This window comes from Rhinolophus sinicus, chromosome 6, assembly GCF_057876585.1.
Source record: "Rhinolophus sinicus isolate RSI-liver-muscle chromosome 6, RSI-T2T, whole genome shotgun sequence".
Lineage (NCBI taxonomy): Eukaryota > Metazoa > Chordata > Mammalia > Chiroptera > Rhinolophidae > Rhinolophus > Rhinolophus sinicus.
Window position 1 is genome coordinate 66972015 of NC_142506.1, and position 21088 is coordinate 66993102.

A 21088-nucleotide genomic window follows, 5' to 3' on the forward strand; every position below is an offset into this window, starting at 1 on the left:
AAGGTATTTCACCATTTCAAGCAGCCTAAGCTGTTTGACTTCCACAAACAGAGAGGTTTTTCAGAAGAGACATATAGTGGAAACTTACATTAAATATAATATTGGGAGCATGTTACTGAATTGACGTAGATATTCTATGGGAATTTTAAAGAGCTATGAAAACCTCCAAATGGTATGATGTAAATAATTAAACGGCGGTATTTTTCTGTGATAAAATTTGAGACAGCTTGTTTTATAAGTACAATTACATAGTTGCTTTATTATTTCAGTGCAAATCTGAGGTCTCCTGGCTATTTTAATGACGAAGGAGATCTTTATATTTCCAAGGGTTCAGTACAGTTCTTTATTCAGTTTCTTTCTGAAGCATCATGAGCCAGCGTGTGGAGGCTCATCTCTTTTAAACCAATTTTTAACTAAAAGGAAAACAAAAAGGCAAAATAAAAGCATTCCCTTCAGTTGGAGAGATTGTAATAGGCCTGCTTTTTGTTAGCCTAACATGAAGCTACGTTCCCGGAACCTTCTCAGGCGTCTTTCTAGGTTTGTGTAGGTTACGGTTTTCATGGGGCTTTCCTCCTAACTTTGCATGTTCCTGGAATCATGCTGCTGTTTTGAACTTTTCATAGACAATGTTTGACTAATGCTGCTTACATTTCAGCACAAACCACCACCACCACAACAAAAAGGGCCAATTTTGTTGAAATGGATGGTTTCCTCATGTGCCTTCTGTTACAGGAGGCACGTTGGGGGTGGGGGGAAGGTTCTTTTACAGTGTAAAGAGGACATTTCGGTTTCAGTTGAGCATTATGATTAGAAGGTGGCTGAGCCTGCATGAGCTCAGGGGCGCACATGAGGTATGAACGTATCCACCCACGAGTGTGTAACCTCAGCGTGCAAAGTGAATGCAGGCTATGGAGCAGACAGCTGGTTCTGGGGCTCCTGAGAGGAACCTTTCTTTCATCACTGTCGAACTTCAGGAGCCTGGAGACCTAACTACCATGTTTCCCCGAAAATAAGACCTAGCCGGACAATCAGCTCTAATGCGTCTTTGGGAGCAAAAGGCGCATTAGAGCTGATTGTCCGGCTAGGTCTTATTTTCGGGAAACACGGTATTATGTGTTGGATTGTATAGCTTTGGGTATCAGCTCTGCTTTTTCCATTTTTCTAGAGTGCCTTTCATTGGAACGTATCTCCAACAAAAATAATCACCAGGGGCTTTGCTTTGGTTTTGACTCCAATGTGGACAAACTTACGGACACATTCTGTGTTCTGGAAAGAGCCTTACTGGATTGTCTGGTTCAAAGGGTTCAAGCCCCCACCCCCCACCCCCCGCACCTTTATTTTTTGCAAGGGAAACAGAAAGCTCCCAGACAGATGTGTATTGTTTCTAGTTCAGAAACCACTGTGGACTCTCCTCAGAAAAATGTGGATAACGAGAGTTTCAGTTTAGTCTCTGCAGATTTTCTTTTTAAACCACTGCTGAAAGAATGTCATTGCACTAATACGGCCATGCTAAATGCCCCTGACTCATTGCTGCTGTCTTGTGTTAGTGCAACTTCCATTCCACTTAGAAAGATGACAATTACAAAACACTGATGGTGACTGCTTCATGGAGTTGTTTACAAACGCTCACAGCTGCTCTTTTGCTTGTGGGCCACTCACGCCATCCCTCCAGAGTCCCCTTTCATCTCAGTGCCATTCCCATCACACGGTCCACACCACTGCCCTTCAAGTGAGCAGTGACCTTGTCGTTCCCCAGATCGGGGCATTGGCTTTTCTGCCAGATCTGCTGCCCCTTCTTGCTCACTTCTCTTTAAAACGACTTCTTGGTGGGCACTTGCCACGCTCTGCACAGCTGTGGCCTCCCTCTCCAGCTTCTCTGGGAATGGTCATTCTTTCTTCAAGGCACAGCTTCTGAGTGATGGCTCCAGACGTATTTTTTGGGGTATTTCCACCTGACTGTTCCATTAGGTGAAGTGCAGCATCAGAGAGATTGAACTCAGTTTTTTCCTTCCAGCAAGCTTTACTTCTGGACTTTTTCATTTCTGCTAATGATACTGCTTCTCCCAGTCACTAAGACGGGGAGTCATCAATTTCCCCACTGCCTTCTCCTTAAAATAAAGTATTGTGCATCACTGTCACCAAACCCTGTTGATTCTTTCTGTATCCCACGTCTTTGATCAACTCTCTTGGTTCCCTTCTTTTGGGCCATGATTGCTACCGCTAGGACTAGAGGTAGGTTTTCGGAACGTGTGGGAAGATATTCTCCGTAGGTGGGCATAAGAGTTGTTTCAGAGTTTGTTTTGCTTTCCCCATCCCTGTGTCCTCATCCCCTGTAAGAGGAGAGCCCAGGGTGAGAAATCTCAAAACTATTACATTTAATCATATGAAATACCATTCTTACCCATGTGGAATCCTGATCTAGAAGACGGTGAGCATTGTCTATGGGGCTGAAATACAGCCTCGTTGTCATGTATTTGGAGATGGAGGGAGCTTTCTCAGTGCATGTGTAATTGGAATAGAATAGACAGATGAGCCGCGCGCCCCACAAGCCGGTCGTAATTTGAAAATACCAGTAAGTCGAAAATGCATCTAATATTACACTGTACAGTATCGGTCGTTAACCTGGTGATCGTGTGGCTGCCTGGCAGCTGCCTGGAAAAGATCAAAATTCAAAATGCAGCGTAAGATTTCTATTGAACGCGTATTGCTTTCTCACCGCCATAAAGTTGAAAAACCGTAACTCGGGAACCATTTGTGCTTTTGGTTCATTTTACTTCCAGTTTTTAAATATTAATTTCATAATAAAACAGTTGGGATACACAACAGAAGGAAATAAAAGCGCCGCTTGACTTGTGAAGGTAAAATCTTCTCTTTCCAAGACAGTTTTGGTTTTCAGGGGGACACCCCCCACCCCGGCTGTGCCCCAGGTCCTTAGGAAGAGTTTAGTGCAGGAATCTGACAAGTAGGGGAACAGGCGGCCTCCAACTACCTGTGACAGGTTTGGGAAGAAGGGGAACAGTCCTGGGCTTGGGACTCCCAGACCTGACTTCCTTCCTATATGCCACCACGGTAATCTTCGTAAACGCGAGCTTTCAGCAACGTCTCTTCTTCAGGAGTGTTAAGGAGTCCCATTGTAGAGATGATTAAACATAAACTCCTCAGACAGTCAAGGTTCTTCACAATGTGACTTGTTCTTACTTTTCCAGTTTGTGTTTCACTCCTTCCCAGAACGAACCCTTCACTGTCTGTCACACAGGTTGTATTCTCACTGCCATGCTGTTTTGCACACAGTGCCATCTCTAATTATAAAAAAGTTGTAGTACTTCTTATCTGCCTAAATCTTATCAATTCTTTTTTCTTCATTACCCATTGCATATATAAAACTGGTAAAGAAAGATTTTCAGGAGAAATAAAATCATCTACAATCCCCAAACCATCGTATGGGATCTATATGCATTTTTCCCAAGTTCTTTTCCAGTCCTGCTATTCTTGTTTACAAAATTACAATAATTTTGTTAAAGCTCATAGTGTGGTACCGGGAAATAATAAGCACTCAATGAATGGTAATTGATGTAAATATCTAAACTACCATGGCTTTGAATTATTCTAATTGTTTCTCCATGAAAATGGTCTTAATAGATATGTTCCTTTCCAACCCCTTTGTAACTTTCCCCCTATGTCCCAAACATTTGACATGAGTAATATTAGGCCTTATTATATACACATCCCAGCCAGTTATTTCCTATATCGCCCTCAAATCTTATACCTTTTTTGAGCAAAGGGGTGGAGTCTTACCCTTTCCTTGTCTTTCTAAAGGTGCTAGGAAAATAGCAATTGTTCTGGAAGCATTTTAAAAAATTGGCCTGTGAAGCAGTAACTCTCATAGATTAGTCGATAGGGTAGATGGAAGAAGATGTTTGGCCCTGAACTGGAGGGGAAAGAGAAGCTTTCTGTACAAGAACATTACACTGCTGGCACTTAGAATTGTTCATAATGTAAGTCAGGGAAAGGTTAGAGACGTGGGTCCAGCGGCACTCGGTTGTCTTTCTTTCCTTCTTTGAGACCAGAAAGGACTTCTTGGAGGTAACCTCTCCAGAATGGAGCCCACAGCATGCACCCCTCATAATCGCACATTTCCGATGTGGAGAGCAGCCGGGGGCAAGTCCTGCTACCTTGATGTCCTCACCCTAAATCTTTTGGTTGTGTCACCTTCGTGGTTCTCCCCATTTTGTTAAGGGCCCACCCATACCAGTCTTCGGTTTTGGAGACATAGTTGAAAGGAATGAAAAATCTCAAAGGAACCTGAGTCACTTGCCAGTGATGGTGGCACCATCACGGCGACCGAATCCTAATGGCTTCCACGCATGACGCAGGCACTTAGCAGTTGCCCGGCTCGCTTGTCTGTCCTTCAGTTCTCAGCCTTGGTTGGAGTGACATTGCGTCCTGCCCTGCCCTGACTTTCTTGTATATTCATGAGGCAGACTGCACATTTAAATACGCAGAAATAGTTCTCTGGTGCCAAATGAGTGAGAAGCTCCACTTACCTCCTCCTGCTGACATCCCAGTGTGTCTGGCTCCACAGCATGACCTCCTCAGTATATAAAGACAGAGCAAAAATAAATTTTACGTGCTGATCAAAATTTGGCATCACAGCTCTGCTGCTCTTGCAGGCTGTATCACCGTGGTGAATGGCTGTGCTAGAGAAGGTGGCACGCTGCTGTCGCCCCGAGAGGCCACAGCGCTGGTGTTTAGAGAGCCTATTATTTTCCAAGCACCATTGTTGATTTTGGTAGTCTTCACAGGAGAAAACAGGTTTTGATTCCCTCCACCAAATCTATGCTCAGAGTCCTTAGTAAGCATGAACTTCTGGAGATGAATGGTGACCAGTAATTGGCCATCTTTACATTAATAAAATAAATATGACCTTTAGCTAAATACACATAGGTGTTCCTAGCAGCGAGAATTAATGACCATTGAATGAACACAGAAGTAAGGCTCTGAAGCATTTCTTTTTTTGAGATAGGTGAACTTTTCAAGGATGATCAATCTGCAGATGAGAACGTTTTAGATCAGATGCGCTCCGATTCTTCTTTTAAATAACAACAGCTTGCTTGCTGAACTTTCCCACAGAACTGAGTCTAGAAAACATAAGAACCAGGCTGTTCTCTATGGAGGAGCAAAGGCAGGTGGAGCTGTGCATCCGCGATGGTGTCCCCACGCCTTTCAGACACAGCCCACCCCCCTCCACCTTGCCGTGGAGTCTGGGGGCTCCTAGGCACTGAGTTTGGGAACCACAATCTTGGATCTTGTCCTGAGATCCTGTTCGAGATTTTGATAAATGTGTAGAGCGGAACAAAAGTGATGGTCTCGTGACAGTCAACCAGGGGGGAGACATGTAAGCATGACAACACGGAGGGGTGACCTTGAGTAAGGCACTGTTACAGTGTCGGTCTGTTCCATTATTGGTGAAAAGAGAGGTGGCCTTAAATCATTGTTTCTAGAACTTACCTGATCCTTAGGTTCAGCTGGAGGGCTTGCTACAAAGGACCAAGGACCTTTCGTCATGGACCAAATGTGTCCATGGACATTTTAGACAGGACCATGTCCCACAGGGCTACTTTCATGCAGTTGCCTAATGAATTTTCAGATGATTCGTGGCCTGTTGAGTTCTCCATTCCTCCCCCTTATTTTCAGAAAAGCTTTTCCAGGGTCCTATCCCTCTTTGCCTCCTGCTCAGAGTGAACGTACACATCACCTAGGTGAGGTGGATGGGGCTTGGTGTTGACCCCCCGCTAGAATGCGGGTAGCCCTAGAAGGGACACAGTGGCTTTTATGGATGCCACAGGCACCCCTCGGGCCCTTTCATTGCCAATCAGGTCACCAGTAATGAGATCCTGGCAGCTTTCCCCGGGGTGGGCCCTGATGTTCAAGTCAAGCTCACTGAAGTTTGGGCTCATCAGATGGAACATGAAGAGGGGAGGTGACAGCCAAAATCCTGAGCAAACGCTGGAATAGTGAGATGGGGGCTGCCTTCAAGCGAGCTTAGAAGAACTAGTGTAAGGTGACCGTGACACATAATCGCATGTAAAATGGTCTGGCTATGGTCATTTTCATACATGAATTTTCAAGGAACTAACTGTAAAATATTTATGGAATAGAATTCTTTCATCCCTATCATTCATTCATTTACTCATCTATACACTTCTGCTAATACTGTACGTTCTTTGTCTTTTCACCACATCTGAGTGACAAAAATGCAGCCCCAGATGGGCTTAACTGTGCCTTTTTGCCATGACTGCAATGACACAGCTGAGCTCTGCTGGACAAATTTGCACAACCGCTTAGACTGATATTGTGACAAATTCCCAATATTTCCTGGCAATCCAAGTATTTCTCGGATGAAATTAATCTGTCACCTTCTGCAATGACTCTTCTGAGCTGCTCCATTCTTATCAGATCTCTAACAGCATTCTCCTCCACGACACCACCCAACTGCATGGCCCACTCTTTATAAACAGACGAACTGGCTTCTTTCCCAGGAAATAGAATCCATTGCATGAGAACTAACTATATCAACGCCTTTTAAAACGTACCAGCCTAGCTACGGCAAGGTTCCACCTCTCTTTCCTGTCACAATAAAGGGGGTTTACGTCTCCCATATAAAATCCTTCCATCTGTGGAGCCATAGTCTCTAGTGTTTTTAGAAGCTTTACACAGCAATCATTCACCTCTCTTGTTCGTTAACTGATCATTTGTTTGTTGGTTTGTTTGTTTAATTTTAGGGAATGGCACCGTCTTTTACCTGTAATGCAAACCTGAAAGCCTGGAGATATTAGTTTTCTTTACCTGTAATATCCGATCCATCATCACATTCTATCAAATATTTTTGAAACCCACCTCCCCCCTCTGCCACCCATGTGGTCTATGCTTACACCTTTCCTTTTTTGGATGACAGCAACAGCTTTGACCTGGTCCTATCACAGCCACTCCTGCCCCCTTCAATTCATTTTTCCATACTGGGTGACCTGTTCCAAACATAATTCTAATCATCTCACCACCCCAGCCCCACCCTAGACCTTCTGCTTTAAACCTTTTTAAAATGGCTTCCTACTGTTTTAGAAAAAAGAGACCCCATTTTTCACTTGAGATGGGAGAGCACCTCGGACTGTGCTCCCGCTCACCTCCTGCTCGCCAGTCACCCTGGCCTCTTAGCACAGGCCTTCGCACAAGCTGTTCCAGAGCTGGGAGTGTTTCAGTCTCTGTGCTCTGCCCCTCACAGACTTGTCCTTCATCTCCAGCTTAAGCGACGCTTTCTCAGAAGCACGCCTTAGACAAGATCAGCTCTCCGCTCCAAACCTTCAGAGCATCACACGCCTTTCCTTCACACAACTTATGACAGCTGCCATTTTGTATTTAGGGGGGAGGTTGCTTACTTACTTAATGTCTGTCTGCCTCACGAACCTCCAAACTCACGGGGGCAGAGGCATTTCTGCTCCTGCACTGTATCCTGAGAGTAATGCCAGGCAGGCAGTAGGCACTCTGTAAATATTTATTGAATGACTGTGGATTGAATAAATAATAGTGTGTTCGGGCATCGTGTTAGATGCTATAGGGCACAGGTTTGTAAACTTTAGCGTCAGAATAAGCTGCAGGCTTGTGGAAGCAGGGGCCACCAGACCTCGGCTCCAGAATTTCTCATTCGGGAGGTCCTTGGGGGTCACGTGGGAATTTACAATTCTAACAAGTTCCAAGGTAATGTGATGTGGAGGGTGCAGGGACCACAATTTGAGGACCATTGCTTTAGGGAACTGAATACACGATTGTGACATGGTCACTATCATCAAGAATTTACAATTTCACTCAGGTGCAAATAGCAGATAAGAAAACTTGAGTTAAAAAAAATACAGTATTTAAAAATCATGCAAGCCAAAACAGAAAAGATATGCCATGATCTTTTCTAATATTGTAGTAATTGATTGCTATGGCAATTTTATGGCCCATAATTGCCATTGCTGTTTATGAAAAAAAAAAAAAAAAAAAAAAAAAAAAAAAAAAAAAAAAAAGATCATTTCAGACTAAAATGATTATAGCAGTAGTTCATAGGACTTAAAGTAAGCCTAAAATAAAATTTAAGAAGGTTGGAGGGATAGAATTTTCAGGGTGGGATAGGATGAAAACATTTACAAAAGAGGGACAGCAAGAGCAACAGTCCAAAGGAGAGAAAGCAAACTACTGACTGGAGATAGAGAATATGATGATTTAGCTGGAGCCCAGGAATCATACAAAGGAAGAATGTGACACCGGGCAGGAAGTGGACAGAGGACAGGAAAACTCTGAGCAGTGAGGGCAGCAGGGAGAGCTAGTCACATTTCTTTTGTGGGGAGCCACATTCTATCAATATTGATTTTGGGTTCCCCATTCACTCACTGCCTGCTGTGTTTACGGGGGAACAGTGGTCTTGGGAAAAGCCAGTGCCCCGTCTGAATGTAGCACTTATTCCAAATTAATATGTGCTCCGTCGATGCCACTCCAAGCTCTAGTATGATGTCAGTGGAGCCAAAATAGTCAGAACAAGATTTCTATGACACTTAGTTTTGGGTGATGAAAGCAGGTGCAGGTACAAGATACCAGGGCCCATTAAGATTCTACTTTTTCATTACAGGTGCTGAAAACATCACTATTGTCTGAATTGGTTCTACAGCCATCCTAGCGAGCTGTTTTCAGAGACAAATTTCTAAATACTCAGGGCTGCTATAGAACATGAACTGCTCAGGACATCAGGACTTAAGTCATAAGATGCAGTGGTTTGAAAGTGACCAACTCACTCGTACTCACACGAGGTGGCAGAGTATGGAACCTGACACAGACCAGTGGTCATCAATATGTTTTAACCACCAGAAAACACATAGAAACACAGCCATTGGACTTACATGCAAAGGAAGATCTTAGTTTCAGGATATATAACTTTATAAACATGATGTTTCTCAGTGTGATGAAGTATCATAAAATTTTGGATCACTTCCTTTGTATAATGAACCCTCAAAAGACACATAATTGAATTAAATCTAAGTCTAGTGTTCTTTTTGTGGGATTAATCATTTTAGTCGTATTTTATTCCACATGTTTGCACAGGTTGCAAAGTAAACATTTTGCTATGAAATTTGTCAAATGTTTTTACATTTATTTCAGTAAGTGAGGTAGGAAAAAAAATTTTTTTTACTCTGAAAGACCTAAATATTCCATTGTCCATTCACAAGTGTGAAAGCAATATTTGAGGAAAAATTCTGCCCTCCCACACATCAGGATAACAGTTTGTCTCACGTGTGAATTCCATCTGGTGACAGACACTTGTGTCCCAATTTACAAAGCAGTGGGTGTGCAGTTAAAGGCCATCCCTCTCACCGGTACCCAGCCCTAATCTTTTCTCCCTTAAGTCCGACTAGAGTCCCAAGACTAGTTCCCTTTTCTTCCCCAGCAACAGAAAGTAGTGTTGTGGGATGTTTCTCTTCTCCGGGTCAGGCTAGTTTTCCAGTTGTTTCTTTTAGAAAGTCACTGGGATTGAAAATACCAACACTGTTTTCGTACATAGAAATGCCACCAAGAGGCTTCATTTAGTTCAAATTGCACACGAAACTTCTGACATTCTACAGCACATTCCGTCTGCGACACCTTATTTGTCACTTCACCCTATCATGTCCTGTATTAGTTTTACTGCCGTGCTCTGTATAAATCTTTTCTCCTGTCTAAGATCACAAGCTTCTTGCACCCAGGGACAGTGTCACCTGTTTCTTTGTGCTCTTTGGGGCCTGTACTTGTGTCTGAGCACAGCACATGCTGGTAGATGGGTTCACGGAGTAAGAAAGGTATTGGTAAATTTTGGACCATTTATATGTCAATGAGGAATCAGATCGTGAGTAGAACCTTAAAACTCAATTACTACCATGTGTCCCCGAAAATAAGACCTAGCTGGACAATCAGCTCTAATGCGTCTTTTGGAGCAAAAATTAATATAGGACCCGATCTTATTTTAATATAAGACCGGGTCTTATATAATATAAGACCGGGTATGATATGATATAATATAATATAATATAATATAATATAATATAATATAATATAATATAATATAATACCAGGTCTAGTATAGTATAATATAATATAATATAATATAATATAATATAATATAATATAATATAATATCGGGTATAATATAGTATAATATAATATAATATAATATAATACTAGGTCTAATATAGTATAGTATAATATAATATAATACCAGGTATAATATAATATAATGCTGGGTCTTATGTTAATTTTTGCTCCAAAAGATGCATTGGAACTGATTGTCTAGCTAGATCTTATTTTCAGGGAAACAGGGTAGGTAGTGTTTTTAGTTTGTTTTTGTGAATGAGACATTGTGACAGATTTGAGCATAGAAGAGACCCCTAACAAGCATATGCGGAAGGAAAGGCATAACCATATACCAACCAAAGATAGTGTGTGAGAAGAAACAAAAGGATAGCCCAGGAATTGGACCCCACGTGCGCCATGACTCACGAAGAAAAACGGAAGTTGGCTGAATCTGTGCTAGGCCTGACACAAGACAATTCAATGGGACCATGTCCATGGTCCGTGAATATTTCTGTCCTCCCCAAATCATTTTTGGTGAAGCCCTAACCCCTGACCCCTGTGTGGCAATCTTTGGAGACGGGTCTCTAAGAAAGAAGTAAGGTTAAATAAGTTCATAAGGGTGGGGCCCTAATACAGTAGGATTGGTGTTCTCATACGAAGAGACACCAGAGCGTTCTCTCTCTCTCTGTCTCTGTCTCTCTGTCTCTCTCTCTCTCTCTTCCCACATGCACACACTAAGTAAAAGTCATGTGAGGACACAGCAAGAAGGCGGCCATCTGCAGAAAGAGCTCCCTCACCCAAAATCTAATCATCTAGAACCTTGATCATGGACCAGAGCTGAGAAAATGAATTGTGTCGTTTAAGCTGCCCAGTTCATGGTATTTGTTGTGGCAGCCTGAGCAGAGACATACCCACCACATGGGACCTCCACTAGCTCTCCTCTCATTCCTCCTGATCTCCATCAGTCAGCAGTCCCACCAGCTGGAAGGTGAGCTGGCGAGGGTGACTTTTCACTATTCCTGCTTAGAAGGCAACAATGGGGCACTGCTTTAAACATGGATGCACTGCAAGCAAGGGTAGTTAGTGGCCTGGCAGGTGCCAATTCCATAATTCTTAATGCACTCAACAGACATGTTTTTGAGGACCTACCTTGGCAGGCTGGGTTCCAGGTGCTGGGGATGAAGCAGCAGGCAGGTAAAACCCCCACCTTCATGCCGCATGCCTTCTAATGTAGCGTGTTTTACCGTCCAAAAGAGCATAACACAAACTAAGGTCCATACAGCGTTGGGTGGTGACAGTACTACCGAGATACACATGGGAAAGAAGGGGTGTAGGAGAGTGCTGGAGGGTCCAGATTTCAAGTACAGAGAGTGCTGGGAGGAGGGGGGTGGGGGTGTTGTCGTGGGGGAAAGTCTTAGAGAGGGGCTAGGCAGGAACTAACTGGGGAAGGCCAGTCCTAGCCTGGGGTGGCCTGTGTGCTGGAGGAACAGACGAGAAGTGACTGCTGTGACAGCCCAGTGAGAAGTGAGGGGGGTGAAGCAGGCTGGGACACCAGAGGTAGCAAGAAGTACAGCCTACCCTTGAACAAGCCGGGCTTAGGAAACATGACTCCCCCCCAACCACCTTGTGGAAAATTTGCGTAGACCTTCTGACTCTGCAGTGGGCCTTTCCTGTCCATGAGTTTTGTGTTTTGTATCCCTGGAGTCAGTTAAACGCAGATGGAAAACAGTATTTTCCTTCCGTGGTTGGTTGAACCCGCAGATGCGAAGGGCCAACAGTATTTACTGAAAAAATATCCCCATGTAGGTGGATCCACGCTCTTCAAATTCGTGTGGTTTGAGGGTGCGCTGTGATCAGATCTGGTTATGCTACGAAGGTGAGGTTAAAAGGTTTTGTCCGCAGATTGGCTATGGGATGTGAAAGAAAGGAGTTAAGAATTATTCCAAAATTTTAATGTCAGCAGCTGAGGTGGGGAAGGTGCGGGTGGTTGTCAGTAGGACCCCGGAACTCGAATTTAGACGAGTTAAGTTTGCAATACCTGTTAAATAGCGGACTAAGAGACATTATTCAGCTAAGATGGAATAAGTGACATTATGTGTGTTTGCTGCTGGGAAAGCTATTGCAGAGACCGAAAACTGACCGCGGTGTGAGAGGGGAGGGTTTGGAGGGAATGGTCTCACGGTGAGGGGTATGGAAGCTGGTGCTCCATTTATTTCCAATAACAGGAAAAAGGCGAAGTTCATAGCCCGGTCACAGGGGTGGGTGAATGGGATGGTGGGGCCGCTGGAAATCCCAACTGATTCCTTCAGTTTTCTCAGTGGAAAAGGAAGTAAGGCGCTGGGCTGAGAGAGAATATAGGTAAGGAGGTGTTGGAGGTTTGATGAAAAGAAGATATGAAACAGTGGTCTAGGAAATGGACAGACTGCGGGCTAGGAAGTGATGGCAGAGTGGGAAGGGCCCCTTTAAGGCTACGGCTGTGAATTTAAACAGAGCCCAGCCTGTCTGCGGCCACAATCAGCTGAGCAGGTGCAGGCGTGGATTAGGCAGGGGCTGGAATTTCGCCAAGGAAGGAAGACAAAGTGAGAGAGAGGGTCCTGGGGAGGGAAGGGCCTAAGCAAGGGAGCAATTATCATGATGGGCTAGGAAAGCTGAGCTGTTACAGGACAAGAGTGGTGACGCGAGTGGGCTCAGGGGCCGTGAAAAGGTGGCAGGCTCAACAGATTGAGGTTCCCTGGACGGACAAGGGATTGCTAGTGTCATGGTACCCCAAGTAGGGAGCTGTTGTGAGAGGACGTGGAGGCCAGAGAGTGAGCTTCTTAGAATGGAGATTTGTCCTGGATTGTGTCCCAAATCCTCAAAATACAATTTACAGGAAGGCCTTTGGCTCACAGGTAAAATCCATTCATTAAAATGAGTCTTCAATCAAGTCTACAAGTGCCCCATGGCTGGGACGGCTATTTGTGACTATTTCCACAAACAGAGGGCAGGTGAATGAAAACGGTCGTGCATTCAGGGAAGTTATTAATAATAAAACCAGCTACCTGGAAGCAGCTTCAGCAGGTCCTAGCTTTCAGATGACTGTGTCCGCTCACTGAGTCTAAACGTCTTGGAGAAGAAAACGCTACTCCTGAGCTACATCAGTCGTTGGCTCTGCAACTCTTTATCAGGTGATAGTTTTTGTGAAGCACTTTGATTGGATTTAAAGTCTGTGTGCTTTTTATTACCCTTTAGGGGCGGGAGAGAAGACAGGTCAAAATCATCTGCTTAATAACCCTTTAATGCCGAGAGCCATTTCCAGTTGGAGTTTGCTCGTACGAGGCGTCCCCTGGCAGAAGGCTTTCACCTGGCAGAGAGGTAGAGGAAGACCTCTCGGGGCTGAAGACCCACGAGAAAATTCATTACAGTCCGCCGCTGTGGGAATGTCTCACTCCTCCCAGTTAAAACCAAATCACCTTCATGACCTTCATGTGCATTTGCAACAATAGCATCAAATCTTACTCCGGAAAATAGCGATTCCCCACGCCTAAGAAAAAAGGTAAGCTTCAGATTCCCAAAATGCCACTCTCAATATACTTAAAAAAAAAAATCCATGTGTGCTGAGGGTTAGACCTGTCCCTTTGCTGATTCTTTGGTCGGCTTGAATTGTCCCTGGAATTCTGTGATGGCTGCTGGGAGACACAGCCCTCCTTTCTGGTTTTGTGGGGTCTTGTCCCACAGTGAGCCGGCTGACTTAGGTACTCTGGGGGGAAGCTTGTTCTGGGGAGAAACTCCATTATTATACACCTTTATTAGGGTTTTTTAGCCTTGGGCTTTTTGGCAGATCAATGTGCTAAGTCATTAAAAAACATGGAAAGTCAGATAGAAGGTCTTTTCTTTTTCTTTTTTTAAAGGCTGGAAACAAGCACACCAGGCAGACTAACCAGAAATCAAAGTGGATGGAAAAAAACGGATTCTTACTGCATCGTTGCCGCTGGGTTTGTTTGTTGCAGTCCGTTGGTTGTATGTTTCTGGTTTTGATTAAAGGTAAGTGTACTTTAAAAGGAAATGCTTTTTTCATAAAGGGGTCTGAAAGCCCCAAATTCAAGAGAGAAGTGAGAACAAAGATCGATGATTTCAAATTTGCCTCATTTACTGCAGCAGGAGACACCTGAACATTTTCAAATATTCTAACTGCAAAGTGTGAGCAGGGGACAGTGCGGAAGGAGAAAGTGCTACTTCAAGGTGGCATGCTTCCCTTGGAGGGAAAAAGGTGGGAAGGATGACACGTCTCGAGGAGGAAGGTAGGAAGGGCTAGCATAAACAGAGTATGGAACTCACTCCAACGAGCATGAGGGGACAAGGAACCAAAGGAAATGAAGGCAGATGAATCTGAGGCTCTAGAGACAGGAGATGGAACCACGTTGGGGACCAGCTTGTATCTCTCCCTCCCCTCTTCAGCCCCGTGTTCTCATGTGGTCTTTTGCCTCTGCTTCTGGCTTCTCTCCCCCCTCCCCCCCTCTCCGCCTCTTCCTGCCTCCTCCCCTCTCTCTAGTTGGGGTTTTGCTGCTCTGCTGCTCACATGTGATCGGCATGGCTGCCCCACGGCTGCTGTGTGTGCACGTGCTGGGACCAGGGCCCAGCATGGCTGCCTGATTTACGTCTCTCACAATTCTAAACTCTCAGAGAGCCTTCTGCTAGGTGGCATTGTGGTCAGGCCACGCCAGCACGTCAGGGTCATATGGTGCCAACCACAAGGCCAGTCTGTAGGCGGGTGGGCAATGGGAATTCTCTGAGAAGGCTGTGGCCTGGGGCAACATCCCAGCAGTGACCAACATAGACTTTACATCATGAGGTTGATTTAAAAGGGACCTAGGCAGGTGGCTAGTTTGTGTAGTGGCTCAGTTTTTGCACAGCTGTGTTCCTGTTGATAGGTCGAGCAGTCTCTCCTGAGACGAGGGATTTGGGGAATATCGTCTATCAGAGTTAATTGCTGGTTCAGCCTGGTTCTCCTTGCCAACACATCACTGCTGGGCCCTGTTCAAAAGCCTTTTGGGTGACATGGTGCAAATGCATAGAGATCCCCTGCCTCTGGACCCCTCTCTCTCCTTAGTGCTGAATGGGAATCATGGATGGCACTGAGGTGGAGTTCGTTTCTCTTTTATCTCTGAGCACATGACACGCCAATTTAGTAAATGTGTATCTGCACACATTGATTTCATTACATTTTCAAACATTAGAGGAAATTGCAGCACAAACGATTTTCAGTAAACTTGACCATGTTTAGTAATATATTTAGTAATTATGTAACATATTTAATCACACATTTCTGTGCCAGAAGCATGGTAAACAAAAAGGGGATTTGCATTTTTAGGGAAGATTGCTGAATTTCATAAGTAACCTGGGAACTCTTTGCTGAGCGGGTGGCTGTGTGTTTCTGCGTCTATTTAGACTAATCTAGTAACACATGTGTGAACCCATGGAGTCTGTTGTGAGTCAAATATTGCTCTCTGGGGGCTGCAGCACTTCACATATCCTCCTTTTTGAGAGTAAAATGGGGGAGGGGAGTGTCTCTTCTTAATACAATATATGTTTTTATTTAGGAGATTTTGGAAATAAAATTTAGGGCTTTTCTTTCTTTCCTCCAAGTTTTACATATCTGTTGGCTCCTAGATTTATTTATCTTGCTCAGAAGCGTTTAAAACCCAAATGGTCCATGTTTTGAGAAACCATCCTCAACCAAGGAGTAAACTGTGAAATTCCCTGTAATTCTTTGATTTAAAACACTTGGAAGGCTTTTAGCTTGTATTTGGTGGTGTTCATATGACTATTTAAAAAACAGAATGCCAGACTCCGTGTTCCTTTAAACGACTTTTAAAAACATGTCTTGTGGTGAGTTATCAGAAGCATCTCAGTGAGGACCAGCCTGGAAGGATAAAGGACAACCCTTCTTTTATTGACCAAGTTTGACCGTGTTTTCCCGAAAATAAGACCTAGCTGGACAATCAGCTCTAATGCGTCTTTTGGAGCAAAAATTAATATGAGACCCGGTCTTATTTCACTATAAGACCCAGTCAATATAATATAATATAATATAATATAATATAATATAATATAATATAATATAATATAATATAATATAATATAATATAATATAATATAATTAATATAATATAATATAATATAATATAATATAATATAATATAATATAATATATAATAAATATAATATAATATAATAAATATATAATATCAGGTATAATATAATATGTAATATAATATATAATACCGAGTCTTATATTAACACGTTGCGTACGGATCACGAGAATCTTCACGAGGGATTTAAACCCCGCCGTACGCAACGTGTTAATTTTGACTCCAAAAGACATGTCAGAGCTGATTGTCTGGCCAGGTCTTATTTTCGGGGAAACACGGTATGAACTGTGTAGATTAGTACACCAAGATGACTACTGTTACCATCTTTCCTACTACTGGCCTGTTAGCACCAGTAGGTCATATTTATATGGGAAAGTGAGTAAATATGAAAGTGGATTTGAGATACTGTCAGAGTCTAAGACGGTATGAAGATTTCCATCCGCGCTCTGTTAACACTTGATGTATGGGCTTCAGCTAAGACACCTAATTCTGTTCCGAGATTCTCCTTGGGCTATATATGAGAAAGAGAAGGGCATCGAATGGCATCTTTTCAGGGCTGGGTCATTCATTCGCCTTTCTAATGGTTGGCATTAAAGACGCACTGTGAGGGTAGAGATATCAAAGAGGCCAGACAGGTTTTCACTGGGCAGCGGTCTTTTGATGGGATTTTCTTATCCTGGGACCTTTCTCCTGGTTTGAAAACAACACATCTTGAGTTTTTGCCATGACTTCAGACTTCAGCAGGCTCTTCACGTTGGGCTCATGTTAACTGTTAATAGCAACAATAACAACCAGCACCTGATGTTATTAAAAGTGACAATTCGTTAATTTCCAGACACTATGCTTTTCCAATATCCAGGGATTGTTTCTGCCATTTCGGGAGTCCACTTTCTGGAGTTATTAGGAAGAACATATTCTTGAATGGAGTATTGCATGGTGATTGTGGAATCAGAGCAACAGGTGGGGTTGGTTTGAATGGTATTTCAATGATCTCCAGGTAAATCCTGGTGTGTTTTCTTTGTTCCTCACAGGGTGTATTTCTGTTGTGACTCATAGATGATTCTAGAGTCAGTGTCTCTTTTTCTCTTTTCTGATTAGAGTTGCATAAACACTGTCAAAATCTGGATGGAACCTCGTGTTTCCATGTACCCTACATTCCACGCAGATTGCAGCCCTTCTGTTATCAGCTTCTTCTAGGAAGCTGTCTTTTGCAGTCAGTCATGTTTTCCTAAAGCTAAGTGTCCAATAGATCAGTCAGCCTTGGAAGATCTAAATGCCATTCCACTTTTAGACCATATTTCACGAGGGCGTTCACAGATGGTTGATCTCATGGTAATAATTACCATCCTTTTGTTTTGTTTTGAGCCTATAACATACGATGAGGCTCATGTCATGCCTCAGTTTGCAGACTGTGTATTGTAACGCCCATTTAAGAGGTCAGGAAACGGAAGCTCCCACAAGTTAGATGATTTGCCTACGGGCGCATAGCTTGATTCTGACTGACGTGGGATTCAAACCCAGTTCTGTCTGGCTCAAAGCTTTGGACTCTTCCCACTTTTACTTTCAGGGGCAACTACTGTCTAAGTTTTGTAAGAACCCTACTTTGCCCTTAAATCTTGATTATAGTGGGAGTCTTGTATTTTGTAATACCGAGTCACAAATCAATATGGCATGAGTGTTACGTAGCTAACATTTATTTAGCCCTTAGTATGTGCTAGATGTCATTGGACGTGCTTGACGTGCATAATTTCACTGATTCCTAGGACCAATTCTGTGACGTTGGTAGTGCTATTATCAAGCATGTGTAGCTGAGGAGACTGAGTCACAGAAAGTTCAGGAACTCCTCCGAGTGACACAGCCACGACTTGAATCTATGCTGTCTGCCCAGGCCAGGATGCACTGCTTACCCATTTTCCTGCCTCTTCGGTTGACAGACACTTTAGAACTCGAGGTCCAAAGATCATTTTGCCTGAATTGTTTTTACATAGAAGTTTCATTCAACAAAATCTGTGTCTACTCTGTGCCAGGCTTAGTGCCAGGATGCGATAATAAGTAAGTCCTTCCCTTTCAAAATTTTATTGACATGTAAGTGACATAACCGTAACACAAAGTGATAAGTAAGGGAATATATGGAGCCATGAGAATACAGATGAGGAGGAAATGAATTCTGCCTGAGGGAGGGGGATAGAGGGCACACAACGCAGGAAATGAGAAGTGATGAGTAAGGCGAGTCCTAAAGTGGAAGTAGGGTTCAGGCAGGGGAGAGGGGACAGGAAAGACACATATCGGATTAGTCAGTGGCAGGAGGGCTGGAGGCGAGAGAACACAGGGCTTGTTACAGAAGACTGAACTGAGGAAAGCTGCTTGAGCAGCCGGGAGAGGGAGCTGGTGAATGACTGGAAAAGAAGACTAGACAGTCAGACAGGAGCCAGGTGTCCGAAGAGCCTTTTGTGCATGGTGTTTGGATGCTGTAGGCAACAGAGAGCCATGGAGGCTCTTAGGATCATAGCGACAAGATTAGGACAATGGTTGTTCAGGTGGAGGAAGGAAGCCATTCTTGCAGAGGGCTCTCCCGGTTCCTGACGAGTCTGCTGTCATTTTCTCACCCAGCAGTTCCCCAGTGTCCATGATAACCATCAGCGTTCCTTGCAGGTTTGAGCAGCAGGGCCAGCCAGCGTGATGGGTTTGAAATCCTCGCAGTCACACTGCGCCTCATGTGACAAAGGGCTGTGCTATTGGCCTCATGGTCTGCTACTCCTGTCTTGAAGTTCTTAATACTTTTTGAGAAAGGGGTCTGCATTTTCATTGTGCTCTGGACGCCCCCAATGGTGTACTTGGTCCTGCTGAGCAAGGAGTCACCATGTGGCTAGCGCCCGAAAAGCAGACTTGGAAAGTTTCAGACACTTTGGCCTCCCTTGGCAGCCTCGGCAGCCCCAGAAGCACTCCCTGGGTTCCTTGGGGCTTGGCCACTGGCACGCTGGGTACCATGTCTACTGAGGCCTCCACCTCCCACCACTCCTTCCAGTTCCTTCTCAGGTTAATTTAACAAGTATTTGTTGATATTTATTGTCTCAGTTCTTTGATGGCTATAATAAACATGAGAACATGAGAGACTAAAATCCCACTGAAAGGAATTAACTTATGATTATGCGATAAAGTTAGAACTGTGTTTTTCGGCTGATGTTCCAAGGACTATTTGTGTCCCATAAGATGTTAGTAGGTGACGCACTAAAGACAAGTTATTACCAGTAAATAAGTTTGACAATCATGGGGCTAGTAGTTCTTCACTGTGCAACTTCATGAAAACTTCTGCATAATTATGTGCATTTTGAATCTATTCATATGTCTTCAAAGAAGCATCTTAAAAAAAAGGATCATTTATTGCTCTGCTACGTTGTATCATTGATCTTGTTGCTTCTCAAATGATGAAATTAAAGTGGAAAGAATTTAATAGGTTAAGAACTTGCAAATCAATGCCCGTTCTGATGCCTTCACATTTCTGGTTTTCAAGTGAAGTAATGAGTGAATAAATCTGGGTAAATCTCTTTGGCTTGATTGTTGGGGCACAGAAGTGGCTGTGGCATTGCTATATGAGCTTAAGAGAGAAAGAGTATTTTTCAAACATCATGGTTCTCAGAAAATTCAAGAGGTTGACCAACCTCTTGATTGGTTGACCAACCTCTTGATTGGTTGACCAATCCATTAGATGTATCATATGGATTACATCTAAATTCATAGAGAATTTAAATATCTCCGGGAAAACACATTTTTTGCTGTGATTATTTCCTTTTCAGATTTCTTTCTGTTACTTAAGTACCAGGCCTTGTCCCTTAAGTATCTGTCTTGATGTTTCATGGGCTCTGTGGCACGTTAATGGGAACTAGCTTTTGAAAAAATGTCTTTATCTGAATAATAACTTAAAGATTCTTATCCTGGACGTTATTTAAATGCCTGGGGACTTCTGGCTGGACCTGACCTCAGAAAGACTCTGGTTCAAGTTGTTATTTTGCAGTGAGCAAGCCGCAGCCCGAGAGGAGAAGAGCCTTCCCATGACCATCTGGGAAATTACAGTAAAGCTAAGATTGCATCCCAGAACAGTTCTTTTTTCCTCTAGTCCCGGGTGATGAGAAATATCAGCTATCTGTTAGGTAAATAGCAGACCTGTTAGTGTTAAAGAAACACCTTTTACCTCTCTCTGTACACGAGTGTTCTGTAGAACAGTTTGGGAAAGGATAATTTACAGACTCATGCAAGCCCTCATTCGTTTAAAATCCAAAACATGTGGAACGGGTGACACCTGATAGTCTATAAGCAAGCAGAGTCTGTGTGGTATGAGATGATCAAGGAACACATCACCTGATATCTTGTGATTGGAAGGGCCCCGGTGCCAAGACGTGGACTGTTGAGACCTCAGTGACAGGCAGGGGAAGAAGAGAAAGACGGACAACCAGGGGGCGGTGAGGCCAAGAGAAATGATCAGGTGAGATGCTTGGTGCAGTCCTTTAGGAATTCGTCTAAGATGCCAGAGGAGTCTTGGTCCGAAATAGCATGTGTGCTCATCCTGGCTCAGTCTGGAGGGAGAGGCAGAAGCACAACTTTTTGGTAGAGTCGATACTTGAAGCCAAGACAGTGGCAACAACATGGTTTCTAATGTGACATTTTGGAACATGATCCAAGGCGATGCCTGGGGCTGGCCTCAGGACATCCCTGTCTCCTGTTACTTCGTTAGCTCACAGATCTGTCATTGGAAGAACCAGCTCAGCCCACCTTCTCCTGCTCTCTGTTCCTGGTCGCAAGGACTGACCTCAGTCTCTGCTGCTGGG

At 43.7% G+C, this 21088-nt stretch overlaps 1 protein-coding gene across 1 annotated transcript in view; it reads left to right on the forward strand.

The window, feature by feature from the left end:
* LHX9 (LIM homeobox 9) overlaps positions 1 to 21088 on the forward strand; it is a 129957-nt gene that overhangs the window by 24284 nt on the left and 84585 nt on the right. The window contains exons 5-6 of the transcript XR_016021564.1: positions 13366 to 13669; positions 14025 to 14157. The gene's annotated coding sequence lies outside the window, so the exon portion shown is untranslated. The remainder of the gene's footprint in view (positions 1 to 13365; positions 13670 to 14024; positions 14158 to 21088) is intronic.